The sequence below is a fragment of the Chanodichthys erythropterus genome, chromosome 22 (assembly GCF_024489055.1).
Source record: "Chanodichthys erythropterus isolate Z2021 chromosome 22, ASM2448905v1, whole genome shotgun sequence".
In the NCBI taxonomy this organism is placed as follows: Eukaryota; Metazoa; Chordata; class Actinopteri; order Cypriniformes; family Xenocyprididae; genus Chanodichthys; species Chanodichthys erythropterus.
Window position 1 is genome coordinate 8,527,905 of NC_090242.1, and position 25,615 is coordinate 8,553,519.

Genomic DNA, 25,615 nt, shown 5'->3' on the forward strand with positions numbered 1-25,615 from the left:
ATGAAGGGCGAGGGATCAGAGCCGTCACACATCTGAAGTTCCAGATGTGAAGTGATGCCAGAGAAATTCTCCTGTTGTGGTAACAGGTAACCCATGGCCTTTCCCTGAACAACAGAGCCAAAGTAACCATATGGACGGATGTTGAAGATCTTCACACAGTGCACTGTGGACATGGACACAATAAATGAGTAATTAAGTAAATAAATAAAGACAGTTATGGGGCATGGCTCAGCATTTCTACTAACAGCAGTCGATGTAGAAGGAGCACAAACTTTATGCATTTTAAACTAGACATACGCTTATTGTTAACCCATAGTTACATGGGTTAACAATAAGCGTATGTCTAGTTTAAAATGCATAAAGTCCTTATGTAATGTAACGACATGTTCATAAACGAATGGATAGTTATTTTATGTTTCATGGAAGTCGTTGTGCCATTTACCTTTGTTATAGAGTTTGACACCATCATATTGAACAGAGTCTCCCACTGCTCTCCCAACAGGACCACCAAGGTTTCCAGAAAAAGGAGCGTTGATGATGCCATAATCACCACACACAATATCAATTCCCTTGTGGATACACCCATCACTGAAGATACAAGATAAATCACATGCTTTAAAAAGCATCAATGAAGCAAGAGTTGTAGTTACTGTTATGAAAAATGCTTAAAGGTGCCACTGAATGTTTTTTTTACAAGATGTAATATAAGTCTAAGGTGTCCCCTGAATGTGTATGTGAAGTTGCAGCTCAAAATACCCCATATATTTTTTAGTTATTTTTTTTAACTGCCTATTTTGAGGCATAATTAGAAATGCGCTGATTCAGGCTGCGGCCCCTTTAATTGCTCGCACTCTCCGCCCCCGGAGCTCTCGACTCAAAGTTCACACAGCTAATATAACCCTCAAAATGGATCTTTACAAAGTGTTCATCATGCAGCATGTCTAATTGCGTAAGTATGGTATTTATTTGGATGTTTACATTTGATTCTGAATGAGTTTGATAGTGCTCCGTGGCTAACGGCTAATGCTACACTGTTGGAGAGATTTATAAAGAATGAAGTTGTGTTTATGAATTATACAGACTGCAAGTGTTTAAAAATGAAAATAGCGACGGCTCTCTTGTCTCCGTGAATACAGTAAGAAACGATGGTAACTTTAACCACATTTAACAGTACATTAGCAACATGCTAACGAAACATTTAGAAAGACAATTTACAAATATCACTAAAATTATCATGATATCATGGATCATGTCAGTTATTATCGCTCCATCTGTCATTTTTCACTGTTGTTCTTGCTTGCTTACCTAGTCTGATGATTCAGCTGTGCTCAGATCCAGATGTTAATACTGGCTGCCCTTGTGTAATGCCTTGAACATGAGCTGGCATATGCAAATATTGGGGTCATACATATTAATGATCCCGACTGTTACGTAACAGTCAGTGTTATGTTGAGATTTGCCTGTTCTTCAGAGGTCTTTTAAACAAATGAGATATATTTGAGACTCACTGTATGTCATTTCCATGTACTGAACTCTTGTTATTCAACTATGCCAAGGTAAATTCAATTTTCAATTCGATGGCTTCTTTAAGCCAGGGGTGGGGAACATTGATCCTGGAGGGCCATTGTCCTTCAGAGTTGAGCTCCAACACTGAAAAAAAACACTCCCCTTCCTGTAGCTTTAGTAATCCTGAAGACCTTGATTAGCTTCAGGTGTTTTTAATTAGGGTTGAAGCCAAAGCCAAACTCTGCAGGACAATAGCCCTCCAGGATCAACATTCCCCACCCCTGGCTTAAACAAACAGGAAAATGTTTTGATAGCTCCGTAGGACAGCATTGTTTACACTTTATGGGGAAATAAACTATGAATGGCTTACTTTGTTGTCTTCGCACTTTGACTGCAATATGAGCACATATTTTAAATGTACACATCTGTCATTACAAATTAAAAAAATAAAAACATATATACAACTCACCTTTATATTAAAATATGTTATATTAATTATATTGTATGATGTTATATTGTGAACCGTGAAATGGATAGTTCATCCAAAAACTTTAGATTTTGTCATCATTTACTCAACCTCATTTAATTCCAAACCTGTTTGACTTTCTTTCTTCTGGAACACCAAAGATGATCATTTGAAGAATGTTGGTAACCAAACCGTTTTGGTGACCATTGATTTACAAAATACAGCATCTTCTTTTTATGTTCTATAGAAGAAAGAAAAAAAAGTAGTTTTGGAACGACACAATAGTGAGTTAGTAATGATTTCATTTTTGGGCAATTTAGCATGACCTTAGGTGCCTTATTGCTTTTATATAACAAATGAATAAAAGTTTCTAATTTTGTTCCTGAATTCTGATTGGTCAACAAAGCGTTTCGGCCACAATAAACTCCACAACATAATAACAGCTATGATGCAAAACATCTGTTCATCATATCATTGTATAGCACCGAGGTGTTTTTGTTGCATATCATGTTCTGTTATGTTAGGAAATATAAATTTAGCAGAAAAATGCCACTTAACTCTCTTTGGTACGGTGTTGCCTCCAGGCATCATGGTCTATTTTAGTTTGTTTTTAATAAAATAAGGCACCAATTGATTGATCAAACATATCTCAGGACCGAATAACTCAAATACTAATCAATAAAAGTGCAAAAAAAAAAAACAAAGCATGACCAACAGGGGTCCGTTTTGTGTCCTGTTTCAGCACGTCACATGACTGTGCTTTTTTCACTTGTTTGTAACCATTTAATCACCCACAAAAAATATGAGTCACCTTCACTGTCAAGTTAAGAATTATTTTTAAGAACTTTACATATCATCAAATGTTTTGCTTCAATGTTTTGCCTCAAGGCAACATTGTACCATAATGGAATCGCATAAGGCCATACAGGCATAATAGGTTACAAATGTGTCATATTTGTAAGGAAAAGAGTGAGAATTATCTAAATATATTTCCATTTTCACATGATTTTGTAATGCACTTATAAGAATAGTAATTGACATACTATATCTGCACATATTATGATCTGCACTATTTTCTATAGCACTTCAAAAAGCTATAAAACACAGGTAACAAAGCCAGTTGATGAGGGTGAGGATGAGGAGTTAATGAAGGGTCATACTGTGATGAAGAAGATGAAATCATAGTGACAGTCCATCAGGGAAAGAGTGAGTGTGACAGAGAAGATGGAGATGAGGATGAAGATGAATATGAAAACTTGATATAATAACATGTTCCACTATGGTACAATGTCACCTGAGGGCAACAGCTGGATATAAAATGTTACTTTTTATTAAATATGAAACTTTTAATACATTAAAAACTAGATACATTTGTTTGTTTAAGTGTCTAGTTAAAGAAATTGATGTTTTCAATAAATATATTTCTTTTTTCTACATGAAAATGCCAAATGTTTAAATTTTTCGATTGTGGTACAATGTTGCCTTGAAAATTATAACAATTAAATACATTTAAAAATTATGAAAATGTTTATTGATATTGTTAAAGTGTCCAATTTTAAGCAGGAAAAACAACACAAATATTTTTTTCCTCATTGATATCATATTGCGTACCATAGAGGGTTAAGGAATTTGCTTTGTTTAGTTTCTTACAATGGATTTGTAGGTCTTTTTGTTTTCTGTATCATAAAGTTTCCCATTACTATTTCGGTGTGAGAAACCCCTGCAAACAATTTAGTGCATGATCATTGAGTCACAGACAATTTCAGGTCTTTTTGCTAACACGTTTGACTGATTGATCTGCCATAGCTAATTCTGTTACTAAACATCTGACAGAAAACACTCAAATTGATTGCTGAAATATTACCAGAGAAAATTATTCTCGGGCCGATACACATTCTATTTACATATAAGGATTTATCAGTAATATTTTACTGGGGTACTCCAGGGCTTGTGTCCCAGTGAAAAGGGTCTAGCAACATTCCTGCCACCAGTCCTGTCCAGCTTGATTGATTCCACCCAGGACTATAGCACTTCCTCCTTCTCTGGTGGACTCCTTGGTTTCAGCCAGAATCCTAGCCTTTCTTGTTGCATCAGCCAAGGTTTTCCAATCCTCAGGCTCCACCTTAGCTTTCCGATGCCTTGACTTCACCATGGTCCTCCATCCTCTTGGTTAGTGTCATTCGTCTCCCCAGCTCCACTTTGGTTGGTCTTGGCAACCAATTAAGGACATTTTACTGGCTGCATCTAGCTCTGAGGTGTTGGATGTTGAATATGGTGATGTTTCCACACATCATACATCATACAATGTCTTTTCTTTCAGAACTTCCACAATAAGTTGTAGAGGTCCTGGAAGCAGTTATATTATGCTTGTGTTGTATTTCTCATCTATCACTTGGTTGACAGAGTATAGAAATGCAGTGATATCTATCTCTCACCTTCATCTGCATCATCCTGGAGAGGGATATATCTACTCTTCAGACCATGTATAATTACATTCATCACATCATACGGTTCTGCAAGCAGATCTAAACTGAGATGAGGGCATGGGATTAACTCCTGAAGCAGTAAAATTAGTTCCGTTGGGCTATAGACTTGGCCCTCTGTGACACCAAGTCAACGGCCAAGTACCTCAGGTCTGCTTTTGGATGCTAAACATACCAATTTTGGATTCTTCCTTCTGGACTGGCTTTGTCACTTCACACCATTACGAAGTGCATAGACACAGCAACTCTGTTGCGAATGGAGATGGGGAAGTGGAGGGATGCCAAAATAGCTGATGCCGGAGCAAGGTGAGTGGCTGCTTATATGCTCCGGCAGTTAATTGAAAGATTAAATGGGTTCACCAGCTGCCAGTAAGTTATTGTATATTTTACAACAATCTCTTTACAGTGTATCTCTCAGATTGAATCCCAGGAAAAAAAAATTGCTTTCTCTAATACAGGGGACAACATTTCTAGGAGTGCAGTGGGATTCAACCACGGTGCAGGCATCTCCTGCTCGTGTGGAGACCATTACAATAGTGACTCAAAACCAGAGGCTTTCATCCTTGGTGGCACCCTCTGCGAGTCATAAGGGTTGCATGCATGTGCCTTCGTAGCCTTCTTCTGTGGAGGAGACCAGAATTTTTGGCTCAGGGTGTCCCGTTGAGGGCATGTTGCCATCGAAAAAATATTTTGATGGACACCTCTCTCATAGGCTGGGGTGAAGTCTTCGAAGGTCACCCACCTATGGACTCTGTCATCTCACTTGGCCAATAAATTGCCTGGAGATGTTGGCAGTACCTCTGCCCATTCTTCCAGACCTGAGGGGCTACCATGTGTTTGTCTGGTCAGACAACATATTGGTGGTGTCATATATACAGTATAAATTGCCAAGACATTGCCAAGGTTGCGTTCGAGTCCACTGTTCAAGTTGGCGCAGCATACCTCGCTTTGGACTCATGGCAGACTACTCTCACTGAGAGAAAAGTCCATATCCTGGGACATCTGAATGTAAAAGTAGACGTCCTGTTGAGGCAGGGGCTGAGGCCTGGAGAATGGAGACTCTAGCCACATGTGGTGGGGATGATTTACTAACAGAGTGGAAGTGAATCTGTTTGCCAAAGTTGAGACAACCCACTGTCCCCTCTGGTTCTTTTTCATTTCATTTTTCACCCATGGGTGCTGGATGTGATGGTGCTTGATGATGATGTGATATGCTTTCCCCAATAGCGCTGCTCCCGGGAGTTCTGGCAAGACTATGGGTAGACAGAGTACACCCATTGCTCGTAGCTCTGTTTTGGCTAGGCTTCCCTTGGGAGAGTCAAACCAGAAGCATCTCAAGTAAAGGATTCAATATGGTACTCTCATCCTGAGATATGGAAGATGTGGATTTTTGTCTGGAAGGGGGACCCATTCCAAGGTTACGCTCTCTCGACTGATGTGGTCAAGACCATCCTGAATGCTAGAACTCCCTCCATAAGGAAATTGAACATTTCATTAAGGAGACATTCCCTAGTATCTGGCTTTTTATGTGGAGACAGACAGCTGAGGCATATCTGCCCAATGAGTGTTCCTTCCTGGGATCCGTCTGTAGGAGTCAGTATCTGAGGAGCTTCTGACCCTTAAGGTGGTCCTTTTATGGACCTTCTCTTAAAGAATAGGGGATTTGCAGGCCCCATTTTGTTGTCTCACTTTGCTTTGACCTTGCCTCTGGGCTGGTCAAAGTATTATTTCACTGTAGACTGGATTTTTATTTTCTGAAGGCATCCTCTTGTACAGCTCAGTTGGTCATACTTCCCTCCACTGTTTCTGTCACAGGAGCAAGAGAGGCTTCATTTATTTGGGCTTTGATGGTTGCAGCCTCAAAGCATTGTATATTGCATGGGATCATGCGATTGCCCTAGACCAGGGATGGACAACTCCGGTCCTGGAGGGCCAGTGTCCTGCAGAGTTTATCTCCATCCCTGATAAAAACTCACTTGCCTATAACTTTCTACTAATCCTAAAGACCTTGATTAGCTGTACAACACTGACGTGATATCTCTCCTCGACATTTATCCTTTAGGTATCTGCCCTGACAAATGTAGGTATTACGCTGACAGATGCCTCCAATGCTGGTGCAATCCATGTCATTTCTTGGCTTAGTTCCTCTTGTCCGGGTTAAGACCTTTCTGCCTCTTCTAGTCATGGTCAGTCTCTTATCAGGTTGGTCCTGGAGGGCCAGTGTCCTGCAGAGTTTATCTCCATCCCTGATAAAAACTCACTTGCCTATAACTTTCTACTAATCCTAAAGACCTTGATTAGCTGGATCAGGTGTGTTTGATTAGGGTTGGAGCTAAACTCTGCTGGACACTGGCCCTCCAGGACCGGAGTTGTCCATCCCTGACCTAGACTGTGAAACTCACAAGTTGTATTTGCCTCTGGGAGTTAAGGCCCACTCTTTTCTAAGGTGCTCCCCATGGGTGTGTCTTTTCATGGTATTTGTGTTATTTTAATTGTTTAAATAAGATGATTACAACATAATAAAAATATAAATTACTACTATATTCATTAAAACATTATTTTACCAAGCAAATTCATTAAACACTATTCTTCCATCTGTTCGAATAAAAGTTCATATTTAGCCTCTATAGGTGCTGTCATAATAAAAGTAACCAGTTATCCCAAAATATGATTGTAACGTAAGGCATTTTAGGTGTTTGGATATAATAGATTATGTTTCAGGAGGAATGCTGTTTCTGAAATACCTTTTGGAGTTAAAGCCACCACAACCATAGCTGTCACAAGCTCGCACTCTGTTGTGATGACTACCAGCACACAAAGTACTCCACGCTGCAGCTAAAAAAGAGGCAAAGAAGTTATTCTGACTAATTTTTTAAAAGAAACCAATCTTGTCAAATCTAGATTCTAGTCAAATAGTGGAAAATCAGACCTGGTGTACAACACTGACGTGATATCTCTCCTCGACATTTATCCTTTAGGTATCTGCCCTGACAAATGTAGGTATTACGCTGACAGATGCCTCCAATGCTGGTGCAATCCATGTCATTTCTTGGCTTAGTTCCTCTTGTCTGGGTTAAGACCTTTCTGCCTCTTCTAGTCATGGTCAGTCTCTTATCAGGTTGAGTGATTTTCATTCGCTCCTCCTGAACTTTCCTTTTTGTTGCTTTCTTATCATTTTCAAGGGAAATACCCATGAGAAACACTGTAAGAATGAATATATTGACAAATGGTTTAACAGAGTTTCAATTTAAGCTGTTATATTGTAAATATAGTCACTACCTGTATGTCTTGTTTTGGTGTTGTTTCATGTTCACGTTATATGGTTTATTTTTTGTAGTTATGCTTTGTTTCTTTGCTTTGTTTGTTTTCCTTGTCTTGCCATGTGCTTTTGTGTCATGTGATTTCCCTTGCCCTCATGTGATCATGTCATGTGCTTCCCCAGTCTCATGTGTCATGTTCTCATTGGTTGTTATAGTCATGTGGTTTCAGTTCTGTCCTCTCATTGGTTCTTTGTCTTGATTGTTCACAGGTGTTCCTTGTTTGTCATTAGTCTCTTTGTATAAATAGCCCTCCTGTTTCATTGTTATTTTGTCTAGCTTTGTTGTTTATGTAACCCGCTATTGGTGAGTGTGTCTGTTGCCAAGTCATCTCAAGTCATCTCAAGTCATCTCAAGTCATCTCAAGTCATCTCAAGTCATCTCAAGTCATCTCAAGTCATCTCAAGTCATCTCAAGTCATCTCAAGTCATCTCAAGTCATCTCAAGTCATCTCAAGTCATCTCAAGTCATCTCAAGTCATCTCAAGTCATCTCAAGTCATCTCTTTGTTTGCAATATTATTAAAACTGCACTTGGGTTCTCACTACGCTTGCCTCCAGTGGACTTAGTTACACTACCAAAAAAGTACCGTTTGAGAGTACTCTATATTGTCCCTATAGTTTCAGTGTCTTATTGCGGTTATAAATTGATTATTACTTAAAACTATTAAGAACACAACATTATTTTTTTAATTAACATCTTTTGTTCTGTAAATATTTTTTCAGTAACACTGAAAGGTGTTTAAGGTGATGTAGTTACACTTTACTAAATGTACTTACTATAGTAATAACAGTAAATTATGCATAATTACAACCCTAATCCAAACCCTAATTGTAACTCTGTATTAAGTACATAGTTAATATAAGTACTGAGTAATATTAATTAAGTAGAATATAACTATGTCACCTTAAAAAAAAAGTGTAACCATTTTTTCCAATCTTTTCCACCAAAGTAATTTCAGGGGGGAAAAAATTTAGCCTGACTACGTCAGACTTCCTACTTCCGCTGTATTTAATTTCGCTTCTGTACTCAGTCTGGAAACAGCCGGGCCAATCAACGAACAGAGGGCGGGCTGAGAGTCGTGACGTAGATGCTAAGCGCCGAGTTTTACATTGTAGGTTAGAGAAATCGAAAACCGAAACGACCGCGGAAATGGGAAACGAGACACGGGATGCAATTCGCTCTGTTATGGAGAACATTCAACTCTTTTTCAAACTGAAGCCAGAACAAGAAGAGTGTTTGATAAACATTTGTTTTATCATGTGTTTGAAGTGGAAGTGGAAGTTCAATCATAGATTTGAGTTCGATGCATGATGTCTGTGCTTCGATGCGGCTGTACAGGCACATAACATACGTCATAACTAAACGTATCTGATTGGCTTACGGGTAACCAATGATTTTAAACTTCAGACAAGCGCCCCCTGGTGAGAGAGAAAACACTTCTCTATTATGCCATTCCAGACTCTGTCTACGAAGCAAAGTGAAGTAGCAGAGTCTGGTATTACCAGGCTAGAAAAAATTCTGTTTGTCTGAAAAGAAAAAAAAAAAAGTGTTCTAAGCTAAAAATCAGCTATGAGATGTAATCGAAACATAAATGTTACAATATAACTTTATATAATGTTCTGTAGACAAGCATCAGTGCCTTGAATTTGGACCAGTGCAACAGGTGACGTGCACACTTCAGCTCGTTAAAGACCACTCTTGCTGCTGCATTCTGGATCAGTTGCAGATGTTTGACAGTACATGCTGTACAATAGTCCAGTCTGGATAGAACAAGAGCTTGGACAATGTGTTGTGTAGCATGCTCCTGATAGGAAGGGCCATATCTTCCTAATGTTGTACAAGGCAAATCTGCATGACTGTGGCAGTTCTAGCCATGTGGCCTGTGAATTTTAACTGATCATCAATCACAATTCCAAAGTTCCTGGCTGTCCTGGATGGTGTTATGGTTGACGAACCTATCTGAAGAAGTTGTGACATAGTGTTTTGGGTTGGATGAAACCACAAGCAGTTCTGTATTTGCAATGTATTGAAGGTGATGGTCCTTCATCCAGCAAGAAATGGCTGTCAGGGAGGCTGAAATCTACTATCGGATCATCTGGCTGGAATGAGAGGTAGAGTTGTATGTCATCAGCATAGCAGTGATATGAAGAGCCATGTCTGAATGACAGATCCTAGTGATGACATGCAGATAGAGAAGAGAAGAGGTCCAAACACTGAGCCCTGAGGCACCCCAGTAGCTAGATGTTGCGATTTAGACACTTCACCCCTCCGAGACACCCTGAAGGACCAACGTGAGAAGTACGACTTGAACCAGGTTCCTGAAATGCCCTTCGTCATGACAGTTGACAGGAATAACTGGTGGTTAACTTTGTCAAAAGCAGCAGACATATCCATAAAGATGAGTAATGCATTACCATGAGTGCCTCCTATTTCCTGGAGATTTCCTTGAGCTCCATGCAAACATTAGAATCTCATCCCTCAGGAGAAAATTAAGCAAGGGCAGAGATTTCCGCGAATGCAACACAAAGAGTGCACTCATCTTTTATCTAACACGCACATACATACAAAAGCTGATGACGTGTAATACAAGCACCCTTTTTTACTCATGGGCACTTCGCCTGTGATGTCATGGACTGTCGTCGGCCAATGAGATTGGCATGTTTGGTACATGTTCTTCAGACTCGCTGATGGCATAGAACTTCGATGCTATGTTATGGAGTTGGTGCTATTTCAACTCCATGCGTAGCGTCAAAGTTCGACTTCGAAAGGGAACCCCTGTTGTAATGCTTGAAGGGTTAGTTCACCCAAAAATGTCTTTAAATCCTCACCCTTATGTTGTTCCAAACCTGTAAGACTTTTGTTCATCTTCGGAATACACAAATGAAGATATTTTAAATGAAATCTGACAGCTTTCTGTCCCTCCATTGACAGTCTATGCAACTACCACTTTTAAGCCCCAGAAAGGTCGCAAAGACATCATGATAGTACTTTATGTAAGTCCAGTGGTTTAAACTCAATTTTATGAAGACTTGTTTGCACAAAAAACACAATTTTCCACTTTATTTACAAAATATTAATCTCCAACGCACATTCACAAGAGCACCATGACGTATGTGTTTTGTTTTGACACGAGATTGTCGATTTTCTAACATTTCAAGAGAAATCTACATAATACTCATGCTGTCTTGGTCTGGACATTCCTTAAATTTTCTTATTTTGTGTTCCTGAAAGAAACAAAGTGGTTTGGAACAACATGTATTACCGACTACTGACCAATGATCAGCTTGATTAGAATCGATTTCTACAATAATTCATAAATATTTTCTTGCAAGAGGTTCAAATTTCATAAATGTTAATGACAAATTGCTATATTCTGTTGTCTAATGATCCAAAACACATCTATTCTTGGTCTTGTTCAGCAGCATGTATGTAATTATGGAAGTCAGTAAGTGGAACAATCTCATTAATCACAGCATTATTACTGCATTATTTCCTCAGTCAATCTTCAGATTCATTTGATCCAACTAAAAAATTGTAAGAATGAATCTGTTCATATACATCACATATTGATTTCTTATGGTATTTGGAAATAACTGACCTCTTTTCAGTCAACTATGAAGTTGACTCTTTATGATGATTTCATAGAATGGTGTTTCTTTAATTATTGTATTGTAAAAAGTGGAAATCCGTTGACAATACCAGTAGTTTAAGAAACCCAAACTAATAAATATATATATATATATATATATATATATATATATATATATATATATATATATATATATATATATATATATATATATATATATATATATATATATATATATATATATATATTAAGATGCCTAAATAGTCAGTCTACTTACAACATGCCAGGAAAAGAAAAATCAAGGAGATTTTCATCAGCATCTTTTGAGGTCAAATGTCTGGAAAAAGCAGGAAATAGTTGTTGAAATAGTTATGACATCATAAAATATGGAATCATTGTTCAACTGAATATCCAGATCCTAGGTTGTATCTATCATACATGCAGCTTACAATTAAAATAGTGCTTACCCTAGTGTAGAACCCAGAGCAGAACAAAATGAGCCCTGTGTCAGCAGAGGCAAACATGAGCTTATGCCACATGATGAGCCTCGCTTTGCCAGTGTTGATATTGGACTGTAAAGACGTTCCTTTGCCTCATATAAGAAACCTACTTTTAGAAAAGTAATTGAAACATGAGAGAAACATTTTAACTTATACCATCCTTGTCTTCTTCAGTGCCATTTTAGTATAAATTCTGATAATATAGATTTTGTTAATATTCTGAATTTGATTTTCTATTTATATTTTCTCTTTTCATATTAATTTAAGTTATAGTTTTAGCAATTTTGTTGTGCTTTATATGTCAATAGATGTTATATAGAATCAGTTAATTCCCCATTGATGGACATTCAAAAGTTGCTGTGTTAAATTCAAAGAATTTAATTGTAATTTGCATTTATTTCAACATATGCTATAATACTGCCTTTGCCAAATGGTCAGTCACATGACAGATGTTGGTTAAGGGCACTCGGATTTCAACCGGAACTGGGAACCAGAGAGAGTAAATGGTGACAAGTTATTTATTTTTCAGCAGTGAGCACATAAACGACATAGGGTGAACACAAGGGAGAGGAGAGCACAGGACACAAATGCTGGAGTGGATCGTTGGAGATTAAGGTAGGGGAAGATCGCTGGAGAAGTCGCTGGAGATAATGCTTGAGAAAATCGCCGGAGGATTAAAAGGTCCATAAAGTTCCAACACAAAGGACTAACAAGACTGGACAAAGTGGGAAGACAAGGTGAGTGTTCTTATAGTGGTTCTGATGAGAATGATGACTGACAGGTGCAGGTAAGCATGCATCTGAGAGCCAAGGAGGATGATGGGAGATGTAGTGAGGAGGAGGTGACAGAGCTGGTGACCGTGACAGTACTCCCCACTCATGGTAGGCGCGTCCTCGTGCCATGGAGAGTCCAACCGGGGAGGGGTGGCGGGCATCCTGGAGTCTTGACAGGAAGGTGAGCGGAGCGGTGCAGGCAGGTTATAAAGCCTCCAGGGTCGGAGCCAGCAGCTCAGGGGCCAGGGTGGAGCCGGCAGTTCAGGGGACCAGGGTCCATCCTCCCTGGTATCCTGAATTACTGGTGCTGGCCTGGTCTCTTGTGTTGCCTGCACCTGTAATTCAAGAGAACAGGAAGGATGGGCCTTCGTGGCCTTGCCCAGGACCCCAGGGACGTATAGCCCCCCTCCCCCCTAAAAAAAAATAAATAAAAAATAAAAAAATTCTTGAGAGGAGCAATGTGGTTGTGAAATGGAGTGGACATGGGAGCGGGCTCATGGGCTGGAGTGGACATGGGAGCGGGCTCATGGGCTGGAGTGGACTCTGGAGCGGGCTCAGGGGTAAGCTCGGGGATGAGAGTGGGAATATGAATATGAATACTCTATTCAGGGGCTGGAGCCTTCACTGGACACTGGTCAAGGGCTGGAGCAGTCTTGAATAGTGGCTCAGGTGTGGCAGCCATCTTGGCTGAGGGCTCAGGGGCTGGAGCCAATGTGTGTGCAGCCCACACACACACACACACACAATATGGCTGTGGCCATAATAGTCAGCGCTTCATTTTCAGTGGCTGAAATAAAAACTGGAACAGACTCTGGGATTCCACACACTGGAATGGGCTTGAAGTTTTCACATAGTAGGACAGATTCTGAGATTTCACACTCAGGGAGCTTTGTGACTATTGGATTTGGCAATGCTGTAAGCCTTTGAGTGGGTGTCATGACTGGGGAAGACTCGCATACAGAGACAAGGACAGAAGGGGAGTCCGAAACTGCTTCTTCAACAGTATAGGAGGATCCACACAACCACAGAATGTTATCACTGTACCTCTTCAAGTAGCATGTGGTTGTAGCTGCTGGTATTTTCCTAAAGAGTGGATCGTCTAAACCGCTCTAAAAGATGGCCTTGAGGGCAGCATCTGTCCAGGGTACCTGGTTGGCGAGTTCTAGGAACTCTTCGATGTAATCCTCTATTGGACGGTGGTCCTGGGAGATGGAGAGAAGCAGATCGGCAGGGTCAATTGGGGTGAGGAGAATGCCCATCATGCTGCAGTTTGTTAATGGTCCAGTCTTCTGTTATGGAACTGGGACCACGAGAAAGAGTAAATGGTGACAAGTTGTTTATTTTGCAGCAGTGAGCACATAAACGACAGAGGGCGAACACAAGGGAGAGGAGAGCACAGGACACAAATGCTGGAGTGGATCGTTGGTGATTAACGCTGGAGATAATGCTGGAAGATTAAAAGGTCCATCAAGTTCCAAACACAAAGGAATAAAGAGACTGGACAAAGAGGGAAGATTAATGGGTAAAGCTACAGTAATGTCTTCAGCTAGTCAGCTTGAGATCCTTTCCATATTTCTTAAGCCTAGTAGTGAATGTTTTATGAGCAGTAGGATAACCATATTTATCCGCAGTCACACAGAGCCGAAGCACAACCAAAACAATGTTTTTCTGTAAAATGCAGGTTTGCAGTTTTGTTTTTAGGTTTGCAGCTAGAGGGCCACCATTTACATAGTGTTTTTTTTTTTAATGTATATTTTTAAATGTCTTTATAGTTTTTTTTATGGCTATAGTTTTAGTTACATTCATTAATTTCACTAAGCATTTCCCCTTATGGGAGTATCTGCTTTCATAATGTAAGTGGGCAAGGGAAGTTTCTTCTGAGAGACCCTCAACTAGATGCCTTCACAGGTCCAGATATTGTACCCGAAACGGAAGAGACCCATAAATGTGCTACACAGAACTGACCTGGACCTGTTTATTATTTGAAAGTTGGATCCGGACACGTGCAGAAATGAGAAATGCCATAAATGTACTAACAAGAACCGGCGCGGACCAAACTATTATTTGAAAGCTGGACCTGAACCCGGTCGGGAAGACACACACCCGACTGGACCTGATCGGTACATATTCCAAAGCAAATTGCTTAACAAGTAAATAAACAAGTTGCAAAAATGCAACTTTTTGTCTTCTCCCTTGTATCTGACTGTGATGCATACAATCCTCCTTGCCAAGAAAGTTCCATCCATGTTATTCCTCTCTAATGCCGAATGAAAGAGCATGCTTAATCCACTCATTATTCCAGCTTCAAAAGTCCACTTGCTATGATGGTGAATTATGATAAACGTGACTTTATGTAAGCAGTTCTATCGACCAGGATTCGAACCGTGGTCTCCAGCGTGGGAGTCAGGGGCTCTAACAAGAAGGCTAACACTGCAGCTTCCAGCATCAGTCTCGTGCCTAATAGTGCTAATGTTTCTTTTTCCACCTTATTTACCTGCTCACACTTTTCTCATCTTAATTTTACAAGTTGCAAGTATAGACCCGAATATAGACCCGAACCCGTACAGGTCCCGTGTCCTTCGTGAAGACCTGTACCCTCAACCCCTTTAATTTGACTGAGGCTACAAACCTATTCATTTGTATATATATACTTTAACCAAACACTCATAGGCATATTGAAATATTGAAATATTATTCTGGTGTCATACCTGATCCACTTGTTAGTCCAGGCAACACAGCCTATTGTATGCTGTTACATAATATATACGTCATATCATAATTAGCATCAACTTTCAAACAACCTTCCACTATGTCACTACCTTTTTAAAGTGTGTGTGTGTGTAAAGAGGAGAATTATTGCTGTAGGGGGTTCTGGGAATTTGTAGCTTCAGGTGTATTAATTCAGAGAGGAAGATATTGTCTTTCTCTTGGACTCCAGGGGCTTCTGCTGCTGCACAAACTGAATTTTAATACAGATGAGAAAGCTCTGCTGCACAGTTTAATGTATTTATGGTGTGTGGGCTTTGATAGCACATGTGTTTATTGCAGAAAGTTGTGTCTAAAATCGATATGGCATCCAATAATGAAATTGGAAGAGGTTATGATGTCAACTGGGGGGTGTTGAAGAGAGACGACACTTTAGTTAACCCAGATTAACCTGCCTGAGTGAGACAATAACTTGACTCAAGGGATCTCTTTGATAAACATTTGAAAGTGCAAATTTGGGCAGCATGAAGATGTTGGATGAAGCCCATGGAGGGGTCACATGGCATTTCACTCAAGCTCCTTAGTTTGTTTGAATTGGCAAGGAGAGTGTGCAACGATGCCACAAGTGTTTCCTAGCAACAGTGTCCCAGCCCTCCCCCTTCCTCCAACTGCAGCAATGCACCACTTTCCAAGGCTCTGAAATGCATTTACATTTTGAGACTCTTGTCACCGGCGTCTCTTGGAGAAAAACATAAGAGTATAATGCAAGTGCTTTCAACTACACAAGCTAAATTTCATTCATATTGCATTCCGAAATGTGTCAGATCATAATTCATTATGCAGCACAAGTATTCTGAGGTGCAAAACTACCTTCTTCAACATTCAGTTTTCTCTTTAAAGCCAGCTGATGGCATGGCAGGGCAATAGTTTGAAGAGAACAGTTTGAATGCTATCTGAAGTGGTTTCAGTAAGGCATCACTAGTGTGAATGGTATCTACACTGAAAATAAAAATGCATTACTTTCACTCAGAAATTGCAAAACAAGTACAAAGAAATGGCAAGTAACATTGAATTAAAAGTGAAATTCTGAAGTAAAAAGAATAATTGTTTTATTTACAACTTCGAAAAAAAAAATAAAAAAAATAATGCAAAATGTTTGTTTGCATTGTGTTAGCCAAGCATTCCAGGTTTGCATGTTTCTGGGCTAAGTTATGCAATGATTCAGCTTGAAAAGCCTAATTTGACATGAGGAAGAAAGTTTTCTTTGATCTTTTGAAGTACAAGCGGTCATTGCGGCAGTATAAGAAAAAAGTTTCAGACTTCAAAAATCCCTCATCATTGCAAAAAAGTGCTGCCAAAACTACTTTTTCTCCTCATCATCACACTGTGGTAGATATCTAGATATTTGCATCTGACTGCCTTTGCTTCGACGCCCACCTTATCACGTCCGTAGAGAGATGCAATGCCGTCAGCCAGACATAAAAATGGACATGACCCCTTTAAAAATGATGACTATATACTTCTGACATCCTGTCTGAGGAAGTGACATCATAAAAGTATTTTTGATTACATGGTTACTAGCACACTTCTCTTGCAGACTTTATTGGTATTTCATTACATTTAGATAATGATTTTACTTCTGTGATGTCTTGATTTTTTCAATTAGTAATTGATTTGATCGCAACACTAGTTTGAATGTGTATGATAAGTCCATTTTGACTTCATGGGCATTGTCCCTTCACTTTTGGTCACAAAGCAGTCTTATTAGAATGACAAACATACTGGAGAGACCCACAAATCAGTTGCAAAGATTTATGCTTTTCTTTTTGTCCTTCCCTAGGTGGGATCATCCTAAATACATTGGCAAAAGAACGTTTTATTACCTTTTCTTTAACGTATTACTCAACTGCAACTGGGCAGTGGCGTCATGCAGTTCTAAAAGTCACAGACAGGGGGAGCCATTGTATTTTGAATCCAAATAGAAGTGTTTTGTATTCTTCAGAAGTGCCTCCTACGGTTTAGTTGCTGCTTTGAAGTGCCAACTTGCAGTCTATGCAGTCTTTTCACTTGCTGAATAAACATTTCATGTCAGTTTGAAGCAAACCATATTTGGCCAATTTGCGCTGACAGAATTATTATGCATCATATTTGAGCTAAATGAGTTGGATTGTCCTAGCACAGCTGTAAGGTTATTTTTTGGCTCTCCTGTCAATGCCGTATTACTTTGAACCTCAATCTTATTCGCTCACATCACGCACAGGGAGCTCAGCTCAATTGACCTCAATAGAGTTTGACGCTAATATGTTCCTAAACTAATAGTGTGCTTCTCTAACAGGTGAGGCACACATATATTTTAGGTAAAATAAATTTGATTGAATTTATTGTCATTCTTTCATTGCTTGTTTTCCTTCTCCGTGAATATGGCTTTGAAGATTCTCGGTTATATAATCTAGGTCATAGTAGAATGTTCTAGAAGATGTCAGGAAGCTGGCAGGTCTCGCTCATCACTGCGACCGCAGAAAGCTGTGTTTGATTGGGCTGGTGAGGTGAATGTCACATGAATCACAGTCAATCACATATTGAGCAAAGAGCGGGCAGACAGTCCTGATGATGGATCAGTTCTGTAGAGAGAAAATGAATCGCAATAGAGACACACTTATCGGACAGGTTTTGATGAATGCCTGTTTGTTCGCAATCTGAGGGTAGTGGTCATTAATTACTAGGAACACTGACAATATGTGTAGCAAGGGTAAATGATGATGACATTGGGACAAAACACTTCGATCATTTCATTCATTAGATCAATACAATTTGCATGGAATTGGATTTCTTTCTGTTTAACTGTAATATATTTTGTAATTGGTGTAGGTAAACACAAGTAATTGGTCATTTTACCCAAATGCAATTTGTGTGCTTTATATACAGTATGTGTAAAAAGGAAAACACTGAAAAAACAGTAATGGATGATGGCTTTCACTGTGTTAAAGGATTAGTTCAGTTCAGATTTCCTGATCATTTACTCACTCCCATGTCATCCAAGATGTTTTTGTCTTTCTTTCTTCAGTTGAAAAGAAATGAAGGTTTTTGAGGAAAACATTCCAGGATTTTTCTCCATATAGTGGACTTCACTGGGGTTCAACGGGTTGAAGGTCCAAATGTCAGTTTCAGTGCAGCTTCAAAGAGCTCTACATGATCCCAGACGAGGAATAAGAGTCTTACCTAGAGAAACCATCGGCCATTTTCTAAAAAAATAAGAATTTATATACTTATTAACCACAAATGCTCGTCTTGCACTGCTCTGTGATGCTCCATGCATGACGTAATCATGTTGGAAAGGTCACGTGTGACGTAGGCAGAAGTACCGACCCAGTGTCTACAAAGCGAACGCGCAAAGACTAAGTCAAACGTCCTCTACAAAAAAAAAGTAAAACAATGATGTCGGACAATTTTGAAGTTGGAGGAAAAAATGAGATGAGGAGTTTTTCGCCCTTCCACGGTACTTCCGCCTATGTCACACGTGTCCTTTCCAACATGATTACGTAATGCGTGGAGCATCTCAGAGCAGTGCAAGATGAGCATTTGTGGTTAAAAAGTGTTTAAAATTTTTTTTTTTTTTTAGAAAATGGCCGATGGTTTCTCTAGGTAAGACTCTTATTCCTCATCTGGGATCATGTAGAGCTCTTTGAAACTGCACTGAAACTGACATTTGGACCTTCAACCCGTTGAACCCCAGTGAAGTCCACTATATGGAGAAAAATCCTGGAATGTTTTCCTCAAAAACCTTCATTTCTTTTAGAGTGAAGAGAGAAAGACATGAACATCTTGGATGACATGGAGGAGAGTAAATGATCAGGACATTTTAATTCTGAAGTGAACTAATCCTTTAATGGACACATTTTTTAAACATCAACACTTTTAATGTATGGTTATATTATGAGGATACCTTTTTTTGGACATGAAAATAAAAGTAAGCATTTTGACTTTTGAAGCCTCTTGCAGTTTGAGAACAACGCTTGTAATGTCAGATTGTTATCTAAACTGTAAATCCTGTTAACTTAAGGTTTAATTAGGCTACATATGTACCAAAATTAAATAAAAATGTAGTGATTTAACAGGAGATAGCACATTGCAATTAATTAACACATACACACATTTATCTGATTAAATGTTTAAAAATCACCTTATCAGACTGGAAACGGCACCTATTTCAGAGAATGCCGTTCACTGAACTTTTGGTTTACACATATTAATATGTGTGAGCAAACCCTGTAAGCTCTGTCACAGTTGAAGATTTCTCCTCCTGTCAGTGATTGTGCTAGACTGAACATCTGAATAATTCCCACAATCTGTGCTCAGCTTTAAAACACCATTCATTAAAAGAGCACCTAATTACAGCAGTTGCATTATCTATAATTATTTTCCCAGCCAACTTCCCTGATAAAATTTCTTCTGTGCAGTCAAATACGTAATTATATTTTTAGAACACCAGTAATTTACGTAATTAAAGAATAGCTTTTCTTACATGCATCTATATATAGCCTGTAAATGCTTCACCTCGTGTTTTCACCTCGAAAGAGACAATGATGTGTTTTTTCACAGACCAAACACACCATAAATGACTTTAAGATGGAGCAACTGGTGTTAAGATGATGTGAAGTCAGATCTCTTCAGGATCACACAGACGTCCTAGAAAAATAACAGTGTAGCTCATCACATTAAATATGAATTTATTGCAGAAAGTGTCCAGTGTCGGACAATATAGTTGTTTCAAATGTTTTTTAATATGCTTTTTGTTGTTGTATTTAAGTGTATTTATGTTACCTTTTTAAAATAAATGCCATGAACTTTGATATTTTAGCTAATGAAATGACATTCATTTTGAGCCTTAAGTGTTCTGACACTCACCCCCAACCCACCGCCCCTCATATTTAATATCGTCTCTGGTTTATTAAAGAGCCCAAAGTTATTTCTGTTAATCTCAATATCATTTGGCAATAAAGTAGCACCATGGAAACAAGGGTGGGTCAAAACGTGAAAGCTTTTTTTAAACCCTGGTTGACGCAGTAGAATGGCATCCATGTTTTAGGCCTCTAGATGGCAGAAAGACCACACTGATACACTGCATTCACACACCGCAAATGAAACTCTGAGGTTAATTACAAAGATCCCTCATGCAGAGAACACGACTGCTTAAATATTCTTCAATAATGATAAAAAAGCCTCTCTATTAATAATCTGTTCTTTCACACGGTGTTGCTGCCATAACAGATTGCATTTTTGAAATGTTCTTATACTGTAGCTGTACTGGTATAAAAGTACTTGTATATGCAAATCATGTCTGCTATTAATATAAGCATTACAGATGTTTGTAATTTCATGCAATGAGGTTTAACCCAGCATAACTTTAAAGATGATGATGGACATACCATTAAATCTGTGTATAAATAGGCAGTTATCCTTACAGCCTAATGCAGGTTACTACAGTCATTTGTGGTCACAAATACTCTCAAAAGTTCATAATGATAAAAAGTTATGACTTCAACACATTCTGACTTCAAATGAAGAATGATTTATAAACCAGGACAAACAGTGTTTCCCCTGCATTATGCGTGAACAATCACAATGTCACTCTTTGAGATATAAGCCTCGTTTCCACCGAAATTACCCAGAACAATTTGTCTCAGGAAGATTTTTCCCCTGAACTTTTTTTCCTCCAGACCTGTTGCCTGTCTGCATTTCCATCAAGGTCTAAAGTACTGAGAAGATTAGTTCGGTGATGTAAGACTGTGTGCTTTTTTCCAGTTCCCGCTGGATTTCATCCTCTGCATATAAGCTTAATAAAGCCTGAACCTCGTTGTCGGTCCGTCGTCGTATTTTTTAAACTCCATTGTTGATTTGAATAGCAAACAACTCTTACTGCACACCACAATAGACTTTTAAAGATGATGGTTGAAACAAAATGATGTGTGAATTCAACCAATCATCATGTTCAGCACCCAAGTCCCACCCCCGAAAGTTCCAGAACTTTGAAAAAGTACTCCCTCGTGAGCAGGGACTTTCTGAGGGGGGAATTTTGACCTGTTTCATGCGATCGAAATACACCAAATACCACCCCAAAGTTCCTGAGGAAAGTTCCTGCAGTGGAAAAGTGGCTATAGTAACGCATTACACATAAGTTTTAAGTCAACTAATGAATAGTCTTAGCCTCAGACATCAATGCAATGAACCGCTGGCTGAACGTCTGATGCATATGGCACACAAAATTAGAAACACTTTAAGGAGTTTTGAAGTCGTCATCTGGTTGAATTTGGAAATGAAGATGCCGTGATGCCAAACCCCCTCATGGAAAAAGAAAGCTGACGTGTTTACAACTGTGGCAATGAGCGCTTATTAGAGGTGTGAACCTACACTGGTCTCACGGTTCGGTTCGATTACGATTATCAAGTCATCGATTCAGTTCGATTCGATTATCTCGATGCATCACGATGCATTGATGATGCACTGCATCCTTATTTTTCAATTTTGCTTCACATGTATACAATTTTGTCAATAAATACAAGCAGTCAGATATATGAACTGAACCCTTAATTTTACCTGAAACACGCTTCTTGAATGTATCAAACATCAAATAAAACTCAAGTCTGGGCACAGAACACAACAGCAGCATTAGATTAGAACACACAAATGTAAGTACTCAAAGTGCATAATGCAGGGAGTGTACTTAAATACTTATATAGTGCAGTGTACTTTCTTGTAAAACATTTAAATATTGACAAATGTATAAACATGAAATTAAATTACAAACCAAAATAAACAAGAGGCCAAACCTACTTGAATATAATCAATATACAAAAAACTAAATCTGCACTTCAGCAGGTTTTCAGGTTTTCCACTACAGAAAAGGGCCGTATATCCTTTGCAATAAAAGATGCCACTGCTCTGGTAATTCTCTGCCCTCTCACTGAGTTTGGCGGCAACGTTGATATAAGTCGATCAATTTTTGGCTGAGCTGGATCCACAATGGCACTGACAGGCGTTTGCAGCTCGGAGTGAAAACGACTGACGTGGTTTCTCATGTTGGTGGTATTAGTATTACCCCCTGCATATTTTATTTTTGCGTGACATGATTTGCACACAGCGTGTCTTGTCAAGGTCGGGCTTACCGTGTTGTTGATAAAAGCCGAAATGTGCCCAAATGTCGGCTTTTAAAGTGGTTGGAGCATTTTTTATTGCACGCTCAGGCGTTTCGCCTCCCTCTGCCATTTGTATGCCGCGAGTAAGCACGCGGTGCTGACGTCAGAAATGCGTCAGTACATTATAACCGGTTATGGGCTATTACTGAACCGAAACCGAATCGTCCTCGTCTGCATCGCGATGCACCGTAGAAACGATTAATTTTGACACCCCTAGCGCTTATCATGATCAACTAAATGCTGGATTTTCAAAAGTATGAGAAGTATGTGACTCTTAGACCCGGTTTCACAAACAGGGATTAGATTAAGTCAGGATTAAGCTTTAGTCCAATTAGGGCATTTAAGTAGCTTTTAAAAACGTTTTTAAAAAGCATTACTGGTGTGCATCTTGAGACAAAACAATGGCAGTGACATATTTTAAGAGTGCAATTTCTTTCAATTAAAACATGCATTTTAGTCTGGGACTAGGCTTAAGCCTTTTCTGTGAAACTGGGGGTTAGAATAAGAGTTTTGCATGCCATTTTGTTATCATAGAGACATCGACTTTATATTTTCATGTCCCCAAACATGAAGCTGAACAAAACGAACTGTGATTAGTTGCTTTACATATCAGTAAGATGTCCTCTTGGCGGCCATTGACCAATGAGAGCTGCGATGGAGTGCAGACCTTCTGCCGTCAGTCTGAAGGTCTGGCTGTGCGAGATTAACTAATGAAAGGCTTAAAGCATTCTCATTCTGACAAGATAAAGCATTGTCACAGCATACGCAGGGTCATAGAAGAGATTATTGGTGGGCAGTACGTGTAAAACCTTTTATCATGGCAACTGCATTATGATGTATTTGTTTTTGCTGGAAATTCCAAAACAACAACAAATGGCTTATATGTGAAATAACCTTGTGGTAATACCTTTTTATATAATGTGCTGAATTAAATATATTATGAATAAAATACAAACCAACAAGTGAAAATATTCATAACAAAAGTCAGTGCAGAAAGAGTTTCACTTTAAGTTGAAAACAAAACACTAGAAAGTCACTAGTTTCTCTAAATTCTGATTAAATGAGCCACACCAAAAGCCATATTACCAAGAGATTACAATATGTAATATGTAATGTAACACTAAGTACTGTAGGCTTAACTTGGCAATTTTGCAAATTCAATTGCAAAACATAGCTATTTGTAAAAGTGTCGCCATTCTTATTAATGCATCTATATGGAAAAGACAGCAAGGGGTCTATAGCCTCTGCTTAGGAAATGTTACGTGATGAGCATGTGGGAGTTTCGATGCCTTATCGCTGATCTACAGGAGAGATCTCCCACACATGTGCCACCTATCTCTGCAGTTCATCCCGTTTGGAGTAAAATATACACTATTATCACGGCTCTCCAGTATGCCTAGACACGCTGGAGTGGTGAAGCTGCACTCAGACGCATCCGCTGTGGCATGATATGAGAATAACAAACCTACTGGGGGGTCTTGGTCTACTGAGCACAAGCTAAAATTATATTTGGCATACACCCCTACCTAGACATCTTCAGTATGGCGCCTGCTCTAAAATCCACAAATCGAACAAGTCTCAATACGTTTCTGTCTCCCGTGAGCTGCAAATAATGCCAAAAATCTAATTATTTTCAAATACTTTTCATTTACACATTTGGCAGACACTTATCCAAAGCACCTTACATTGTACTCAGATTAAACATTTAATCAGGTCTTGCATTATCTGGGAATCAAAAACAAACAAACAAAAACACAAAACAAACAGCCATGACCATTGCGTTGCTAGTGTAGCGTCACTGTTCACTGGTTGAGCTACAATTAAAACACATAATAGGCCATTTTGTTCTCTCAAATGAACAATTAACTATCTTTTTTACATTTACATATGTATGAGCATAGCTTGCTCATGCAAAATTAAGCACCACCATAGAAAGCCGAGGGTGGTTACCAGTGCATTGCTATTCTGTATTGTAAGTAATTTGAGTGTAGCTCTGGGGATTTTTAAGGCAATCTGAGTGGTTCCTAGGGCAAAAGAGCCAACACCCAGCTCTCTATTATATTCTGGTTTCTAGGTCCAGTGTATCATATTTTCCCCCTCCATTTTATCACCCTTGATATCTTAAAATCGAATGTCTGATCACTTAGAAAATGTAACAGAGGAGATCTTTTTGACAAGTGGGTATATGAAGTATGATCAGTGGGTCTCATTCACTAAGCATGCATATGCACAAATTTGTGCGTGAAATCTGCGTACGAACGTTTTCACGAACAAATCATGATTCATCAATAACTTTTGTTCTAAAATGCATTCTAAATTTACGGAAAAATGTAGGAACAACTAAAACAACTCATAAATCACATACTTTTGGTGGTCTTATAAACATAACATTTTAAACATAGATCGAGGGCACAAGTGAGTAAATAAATAAAACAACAACAGAGTGTCTTTTTTGCAGAACTACTTCCTTCCACCACGGATTCACAAATCTCAAGTGGACAGTTTGAAAGTTGAGCCCAAGCCTTCTTTACTAATTTTAAAACGTCACTTTAGAACTAGTAACGATGGAACATTGAGTCGTTTCATTGTATTATGTAAAGTATTATGAAATTATGAGAGCAAATGTATTACCTGCATCTAATATAGCATTCATTCTTCAGGTCGATGTCCAGAAAATTATATCCATTATAAAACAATATCAGTTTACATGTCTGCTGTCTGATGTCTTTGTCTTTGTCCTTTAAAACTTAAGTTTTATGGTGGATTTGCTAGACCGCCATGACAGTTGGAGTGCTGATACTGGGGGAATATCACAAAACTGGAAGAGGCTCTCAGCCAATCAGATTCAAGAACCAGAATGAACTGTTGTATAAATATCAGTAAAAGAGTAAGAAAAGGCGTGAGGTAGCTCTGCATAAAGACGCAGATACGCATATGTGCATCTGGCTAATCAGAAGCCTGTAATGTCTATATAAAAGATGTTTATTGCATTTGAACTTGTTGAAATCTTGCTGCGCATGCTCTCAGGTGAGAACGTGTCTTTAGAGAGTGTCATGTTTGCTGAGAGCGGTGTGCAGAAT